This window comes from Lactuca serriola, chromosome 7 (genome assembly GCF_051521515.1).
Source record: "Lactuca serriola cultivar US96UC23 chromosome 7, Lser_US96UC23_V15, whole genome shotgun sequence".
NCBI classification, from domain to species: Eukaryota; Viridiplantae; Streptophyta; class Magnoliopsida; order Asterales; family Asteraceae; genus Lactuca; species Lactuca serriola.
In genome coordinates, this window is record NC_136414.1 from 205882972 (window position 1) to 205892195 (window position 9224).

Genomic DNA, 9224 nt, shown 5'->3' on the forward strand with positions numbered 1-9224 from the left:
GTTTCCCCAATTCACACGCAGCACATAAATGTTCTCGATCAAACTTGAGCAATGGAAGACCCCGAACATGACCTCCGGTGACAAGTTTGTTGATATCCTTGAAGTTGAGATGGGAGAGCCTTCGGTGCCACAGCCAGCTTTCGTCAGAATGTGCTTTGGATAATAGACAGATAGCTGGATTTCCTTTGATAGGTTTGAGATTGAGATGAAACATTTCGCCTTTGCGCTCTGATTTAAGAATCACTCGTTTTGTTTTCTTCTCTATTATTTCCGAACCCTCATCGTCAAATGAAACTTTAAGACCGGTACCTCCAACAAGCTGAGATACATTGATGAGGTTGTGTTGTAGCCCTTCAACGTACGCAACCTTTCTAATCGTGAAGTCTCCATTTGTTATCATCCCATAACCTTTTATCGTGCCATATGAGTTGTTCCCGAATTTGACATTCCTGCTGTTTGGAAGAGATCAATATTCCCTCAGCTCTTCCTTCCTTCCTGTCATGTGACGTGAGCAGCCACTGTCAATATACCATTCTTCGTCGAACTGCTCGTCACTGATAACCTGCAAAAATCAAGCAGATTTAGGAACCCAAAGTTTCTTGGTTCCACGTGAGCCTTTCACAGGAACAGGAATAGTAAGAGAAATGTCAACAAGATATGTTCTTTTTATTAAAGTTGTTTCATCTTTCTTCTTAATAGTGAAAACTTTAATTTTGTTAGGATTTGTTATAGTCGGTTTGGATTCAGGTTCAGGCGTTTGGGCCTTGGAATGCTTTTGATCATTCTTGACTGAGGAAACCTTCGATTTTCCTTTCAAATCTGTTGAAGATTTTGGATTTTGAGTTTGAACAGAATTGGATTTAGAATGGGGTTGAGAAGAATTAGAATGAAAGAATTTAGATTGAGAAGTTTTCTTGACTTGAGGTTCTAAGTGACCCTTTAGGTTTTGGTCATTAGTGGGACAGAACCTTGAACCTCGATAGCTTTTGCTCTCGGAACCGAACCTATGCTTTCGGTAGCTGGTGTTCTCTGAACCGAACCTTTCCCATCGGTTGTTATTCCTTTTAGAACCGAACCTGTCCTTTCGGTTGTTATTACTTTCTTGCGGCCAGACAGTACTTTTCTCTGACTTTGAATTTTTGTCATGATAAGAGAAATTGGCGTTTTAAGATCGCCAAAACTGTTTTCGCTCTGAGAGATTCTTTTTGTATCTAAGATTCCTTTGCTGCTTTTGATCCTGCACTTGCTTTTGCTGTCGGTGGATGTTGGCATTTTGCTTTTGCTTCCTGTCAGCCGATTCACTTTTAACAGATGATGTTTCGCTTGTAGGATTGACTTCTTCTACAGGAACTTCTTTTGTACCACTAGTACTTGGCACATCGAAGTTTTCAGGCTTGTTTAGTGGCTTTGGAACATATTTGCCTTTGGTTTTCCAGGACGTTCGCTCTGACAGACCAACGGTTTCGTCAGCACTATCTATAGGAGCATACCAGAAAAACTCATCACAACCATCTGCATTATCTTCGATTACTATGGCGGTGAGTTCGGCTATCTGATGTTTGGTTACTCCTGTGACCTTATACACCTGATTTGGTGTTGTTCTCACATTTTGGTACACAACGGCCTTTTCTTCAAGAATCGGGGACTTATTTTGGGACAAACGAGCAAACTCCACAGAATTTTCAGAAATAAGATTTTTTTTGGTTTTCGGGTTCGCTCTTGACAAACTCAGAATAGTCAACTTCATCCTCTACAGAAATTACGCTCATATCATCATCCTCATTAAGCTCAGACGCGTTTTCAACATCAATTTTATTTTCTGAGCTCAAGTTGGGATTCAATGAGTCAAATTTTTGTATGGTTTCGGTCCTTAGTTTCAGTTTATCGTTTTCATCCAAAAGGTTTTTCAGCATGTCCTTATGGTCCTTGGACTTTATAAAAGATTCGATTTTGTCTAGACCATACATATAAGTCGGATTCACATCATCAGACGAAACTACACTTTCACAATTATATGCTTCAGCATCGATTTCATCCTCCTTAAACTCAAGGAAGGGCAAAATCATGCGATGAATTTTCTGCCCTATTTCACAGTTCAGATGAAGTTGAGTGATGTTAGCATAAAGACGTTTAGCAATTAAACAAAAAACATTTCTCTGTTTCAGAAGTTTTAAATTGTCTCTTTGTAAATAAATGTTTTCATCCTTAGATTTAATCAGCTCCGACTCCTTTAGCTCTATCCACATCCTCCGTTCCTCACTCTTGGATGACACCCTGCTTATTTGGTCAGTTAGGTTAGAATTGGTGACCCGTGTTTGAGTTAAACTGCTATCTAGATTTGAGATTCTTGAATTTAAGCTTTTTAATTCTTTTTCATATGAATTTTGTGGGACTTTGAATGAAACAAAAATGGATTGTACCTTCTTGATCAATTCATCAAGCTCATTGATCTGCACACTGAGAGGTTTTGCTGTGAAGCATAAGTCCTCTCGCTCCTTGGTGTCCTCTTTCCCACCGTCTGTATTGTATCCCCTCATTTGAGATACATCTGTCACCATCAAACACTTCCCACTGCTTTCATCACCTCTTGTAACTTACGCCTTTCCATAAGATGGCTTCCTAACTTCATCATCCTCTGATTCGGTTGACCAGACCTGCACGCCACCAAACTCATCATCCGCTGCCGAACCCTGCACAATTAAAGCATTCATCGAAGGGTTAGTAGCAGCTTTCTTTCTCTTGATCTCTTCCAGCTTTTTCATCAACACAGCCTCTTCATCTTTTTTCCTCATCCTTCTCTGTCATTTTCTTTAGGACACAGTCTTTGGCATAGTGGTTCTTTCCGCCACAGTAGTAGCAGTTCACACCAGAACTGTAGCTTCCCTGCCAATTTCGGTTCTTATTGGTAGGGAACCTTTTCTTAATGAACCTCTTTGGATTCGACACCATCAGTGCATGGTCTTCAGAAGTAAGATCATAGTCTTCTAAGTTGAGATCTTCATCTTCTACCACACTTTTGCTTTTAGACAGGAGTGCCAAGGACCCCAAACTTGAGACCACATTTTTCTCTTGCAAGACAATCTTTTCTTGGGATTTCAGAATCCCCACCAGCTTTGCCAGTGAATAAGATTTAAATTGCTCATGAGCTTTAACAGTGGACACAACCGCTCTCCACTCGGATCTAAGGCCATTCAAAAAGGTTATTTTTTGTTCAATCAGCTTCCTTTCTATATCGTGTTTGATCATCTTGCTATGAAGATGATTGAAGCAATCAAACGTCTGAGTAACAGTTTCATCAGAATTCTGTTTAAATTCACCAAACTCAGACAAAAGCAAGGTCTGAATAGAATGCTCCAAATCTTCATCTATGGAATATAGCTCTCGCAGCCTATCCCAGATTTTTTTAGCGGTGCTACATGAACTCACCAGCCTGAATGTATCTGATTGAAGAGCGAATCGAATCAGTCTCAATGCTTTAATGTTGCACTGAAACTTTTCCTTTTCGTCTTGAGCAACATCCTTTACGTCCTTTAACAGATCATTATACTCTTTCTGAGTTTTAATGATTTTTGATGTTCCTGAGTGAGCAAATGGTCCAGATACGATTGCTTCCCAAATAAGGTATCCATTGTCTTCAGATCCGATGACATAATCTTCAAAATGATGCGCCCAGACTTCGTAATCTTGGGTGTAAAGAATAGGAATCTTCGTCGTTGATCCAATGTTGTTTGAGATGTTAAAGGGATTAGATTGTGACTCGTCCATGCTTGATCGTTTAACCTGTTTGAAAGATCAGACTTGTAATATGTAATATTAGGGCAAAACAAATAAATGTTGAGTTACGTCAATTATGGAATGACGGCTCAATAAATATTAGTTAATGCGGAATAACCCTAATCGCAAACTCTTTGACAGAAAAGATGTGTATGAATTACACAGCCTCCTGCTTTTATACCAATTGATGAGTTATAAAATAACTCTTTGATCGATTAGATCTTTGTAACAGGTAAGTAATGAGCGTAAAGATAGTAAAAACGAAACACAAGTATGAATCAGAATGTGTCGAATGATTAGATTACTTGATCCTCAACAGAGCTCGACTAAGAACTTCCACTGTAGAGGATTCTAGGGTTACAAAATAAGAACGATGAATATGCTGAACAATACTTCTCTAATCGTTTCTAATCATCATTTTCTAGGATGCATGCAAGCATCTATTTATACTAAACCCTACAAAACTCACGGATGGACAGGCCCATACCGGAGATAAACATTGGACTAGCTAACGAGCCTCATAGATGCAACACTATACTGAACCTAACAGTGTGGTTATCAGAGGGTGAAGCCGGTGGCCGGCTTGAGGCGGTAGTCAGGACACTGCTAGAAAGGAGAAAATGAGTTTCGGGTTTCGATGGTTGCGTCTTGAGGAACCTGGTTGGGTTAATGCCAGGTGGTGCATGGTGGGAGAAGTTCTGGAGTAGAGGTGCCGAGGGCTTCGAGGGCGAAGCCTAATTTAAGTGGGGGAGAATTGTAACACCCCGTTCCTAAGAGTACCTAATTGTGAGTCCTCGGGATTTTAGAGAAATGATATTTTGGTCATCTTGTGGGAAAAGTAGAAAAGGAGGGGCAAGTATGAAATTTGGGGACTCGCCGAGTACGCCCAGCGTAAGCTGGGATTACGCCCAGCGTAATTGGGTAAGTGACGCGGGTGCAAGGTTGAGTACGCCCAGCGTACTAGAGGTACGGCCAGCATACTCTCAGAGTTCTAAAACCCTAAATTTAGGGTCAGCCACTATATAAGGAACATGTTGGTGCATACCCTAGCCTCCATAAGCTCTCCCTTAACCTCAGAAACCCTAGAAACCCATATTCCCTCCATTGTTGGGTGTGTTTGGCCTTGGAAAGCTCATTTTGGCAAAAGAAAAGCTAGAAGAAGAAAGGAGAAGTTGTCAAAGAAGGAAAGGAATGATTGGAGCTTGTAGATCTGAAGAGATATCATCCTTTGGAGCTTATTTGAGGTATAAAGCTTCTCGCTTGCCATTTATTTTGCATAGATCTATGTGTTGTGAAGCTTTGATACCATTCTTGTCCCAAAAGTCCTCATCTTGTTGCATGTTTCGAGTTGGTCAAGATTATCTGTCCTTTCAGACCTTAGGAGAGGTCTTGAGTGAGAAAAATGAGGTCCCAAGGGCTGAGGTTGTTCTATGTGTGAGATAAGTGGGTCTTAATGGATTAAGACCTTGGATTAAGAGCTGTATGGACGTCCCAAATGATAAAGTTTGAGACTTTATGAATCTTAGGCATATTTGGCCTAGGGATCTGAAGTTTGGGCTTAAGAGCTTAAGCCATTAAGAAGTTATAAGGACTTAATGAGTAGTGAAGTTACGCCCCGTGTAATATGTGAGTACGCCCCGCGTAGCGAGTTAGTGCCCCGATCCCCTGTTGCGAATTAGCGTGTACGCCCAGCGTACCAAGGAGGGTACGCCCAGTGTACTCCCTCTGTTGGGTTTCATTTTGGGCCTTAGGGTTTAGGTTGTTATTTGGGCTGCTGGATTTTGGGTCGTGACTGGATATTATGGTTAGAGTATTTTGGGCCCATTGGTTGTTAAGGATCATGAGTTTAGGCCCATTTGGTGAGGTGGGCCCAATTTAGTAAATTGGGCCAATAATGGGCTTTGTTTTGGACTTCTAGACTTTGGGCCATTGGTGGGCTTGGGAGCTTACCTAGTGTTGGGCCGGATTGAGTTAGGGGTAAAATGGTCAACTTACCCTTAGAAGAGTATTGTGCTTGGCCTAATGTTTATTTTTTCTATGTTGGCTAGTTCGGGATTTTCGGTGAGTCGGTGATTCGAGAATCTACTTCTTCAGTTCAGAGTTTCGGCAGTGCGAGGTGAGTAATCCTCACTATATCGACAGGGTCTAAGGCACCAAGGCCGGCCCTTTATCGGATTGAGATCCGGGTATTTGTTGTTATGTTATTGCTTTGATATGTTTGCATCCTGGTAGCTAGGATGGTATATGTTAGAGACCTGGTTAAGGTCGGTTCCCTGATATGTAGGGTGATGCTTTGCTAGTGACCGGTTAGGTCGGTATCCTGGTTAGGATGATGATATGTTATGTGATCTGTTTGATCGGCTTGTTGACTGTGAATTCTTATATGATTGTATGTTTATGGGCACATGGTTATTTGGACTGGAGTTGGGTTGAGGCGGGTCCTGCTTCGTGCTGTAGGCCAAGATACCCAGGGCGGACCGGTTGTCCCGAAGGCCCAGCGAGCGGTCCGGATAGGCTGTAGGCCCTAAGAGGGCGGACCAGACGTGCCGAGGCTCGGAGAGTGGACCAGGGCGACTGAAGGCCCGGTGCGGGCGGACCAGTCATACTGTAGACTCAGAGAGTGGACCAGGTGGATTGAAGGCCCGGTGCGGGCAGACCAATCACACTGCAGACTCGATGTATATGACTAGACTTGGAGGGTGGACCAGGTGGACTGTTGGCCGGTGCGGCGGACCAGTCTCACAGTAGACCCGAAGTGCATGGTTGTTCTGTGTTCTGTTATGTTATGTATGCTATGTATGATATGGGCTGGAAGGCATTATGATTTGGACCGGAAGGTCGTAGCCTGGAAAGGCGTATGTGTGGTTGGTATTTTGTGGATATCTCTCTAACCTTTCGGGCTTACAGTTGTGGTTTAATGTTTTTCAGGTTCTTCAGGAGACTGTGGCAAGGCGAAGGCGTGATCGTACCGCTCATCATGTTTATGTTGTGATGTGATTCTGGGAATACTCTAAATAAATTGTATTGAAAACCTTTTTGTAATAATTTAATGAAATCGGGTTGTTTTTGAAAAGTTTAAATTGGTTGGAATTTTTCGGTCGTTACAAGTTGGTATCAGAGCCTTGGTTTGAGTGAATTCGAGGAACACTCGTGTGACTCCAGTCTCAAATCAAGGAGAGTTTTCAAAAGAGAATTTAAAATGGTTTTCAAAATGAGTAAAGGAGGACATGGAGGTACGATCAGCTGGAGCCAGTAAGTAACCCCAAAATACCATACATGATATTTGTTTTTGAGCTTTGATAGAACAGCATGCTAGTGCTAGGCTAGAGATCTTCAGGATTTCATGATAGTGTTGCCTGATTTTTGATGCCTGTTAGCCTAGGGTTTCCTTGTAGGAGATTTCCAGTGTTCCTCTAGTAGCGAGGGTTGAGCGTTTGTTATGCATGTTTTCACTAGGGTGTTGTGGTAGTACTTCGTACAAATATGGGTAGGTGTGGAAGGTAGTGTAGGCCCGTACTACTGAAAGAACAAGACCCATACGCGTATCAGGGAAACCATGACCTCTAGGGTTGGGTTGAGAGTTGGTTCCCGGGTTAGTGGGAAGTATCTGAGATTTTGAGGTGTTTTTTTCAGTATGGAGATTCCGAGGCATGCTGGGAGTGGATCCGGGTCAGGATCGGGTGCAGGAGAGGGAGTTTCGGGCGGGTCAGTATCGCCCGAGGTTATTGGTCAGATGAGCACATGCGAGTGGGATGCGAGGATTCGTGAGATCCTGTGTGCTGAGATTGATGCGTTGTTCCGAGATGAGTTGCTGGAACTGTTTAGGTCGATCAAGACCGCCATGGTTGAGTATTTTGATGAGCGCTGTGCAAATCTCACAGAGACGGCTGTCGTGGCGGCTACAACGGCTGTAGCAGTGGCAGGGGGAGGAGTTGGTCGGCGTTTTCAGTATCGGGACTTCGATAATACGAAGCCTCCCAACTTTGATGGAGTTCAGGACCCGATTGTTAATATGAGATGGTTATCGGATGTGGAGGTGTGTTTCTTCACGTGTTCATGCCCTGCTGATCAGAGGGTGAGGTGTGCTCTGAACCTGTTAAGGCTCGGGGCGAAGGATTGGTGGAGATTGACCACGAGGTCATATTCGGATGCGCAGAGGGCTGTGGTTTCATGGGATCAGTTCAGAGAGATGTTCAGCACTCGTTATGTTCCGCGAGTTGAGAGAGAAAGATTGGCTTAGGAGTTCCTTGAGCTGAAGTAGGGTTCGGAGTCGGTGACTGAGATCACCACGATGTTCACTGAGAGGGCGATGTTCTGCCCTAAGTTCGCTTCGGAGTAGGCTCAGATGTCTCGATATCTGAGCATGCCCAAGAGGGATATCAGACAATTTGTGTCTACGCAGAGGTGCGAGACTTTGTTGGAGTTGCAGGAGTACGTCAGGCGGCGTGAGTTAGAGATTGAGTTGCAGTTGCGTGAGCTGAGGCAGGCTCCGGTGCAGTCGCAGCCGACGCCAAAACGGTCCAAGACCGTTGATTCTAGAGTGGGAGATCTGAGTAGCCACACTTGTGGGAAGTGTGGGTGGAGTCACACCGGAGTTTGTAGGTCTGATGGTGCATGCCGCAAGTGCGGAAAGGAGGCGCACTATGCGAGGGATTGTCGGCAGTCAGCGCCGGTTCGGGATTTGAGGATTTGTTATCATTGTCATCAGGTTGGACATTTGAGGGTCAACTGTCCACAACTCGCTGCAGGACCGGTGCAGGCTCCAGCACCGGCCACTTTGAGGATCACGGGTGGAGGTCAGGGAGGAGCGGAGCCCCCAAGGGCTCAGGGTCGTGCTTTTCAGCTTACAGCAGAGGAGTTCAGAGCAGTGTCAGATGCAACCGCGGGTATGTTTCTTTCTTGATGTCTTGTTATCTTATGATTATTGTGGAGTAGTGTTTATTTTCTAGTCTCATTGTGTGGTTTTCGATGTGGTATTTGTTGTTCTTTGAGGGTTATGGTTTGGTTATGGATTAGTGTTGGGAATTTCGTTGCTTATCATTCATGGGGGTTATTAGTTGAAATATGGCGTCTGGTTTGAGGGATGGGTAGCATCTGCATTCTGAGGAATGGTTAGCTGCAGATTGAGTTTCTTTTGAGCTCGGGTTGATCAGCGTTGATATGTGTTATTGTGAAGGGTGTTGCGCTTGCGGGATGCAGTTCGCGTGTAAGTGATTGTGTTGTGTAAGGTTGTTGAGGGAGGTCGATGATGGCGACCAGTGATTTTTAGTCAGTGCTATAAGTGGAGGAGAATTGGAAAATTCTCCGGAAGATCGATGAACATTGGAGGATGTTTAGCTGCTTGGGATTCAGCAGTGTTCTGTCAGCCAAGAGGGTAGGCTGGTATGAGTAAGTGGCAGGCATGCGGGGCAGGATACAGACCTAGGGCATTTGATTGTGGAGGGCCTGAG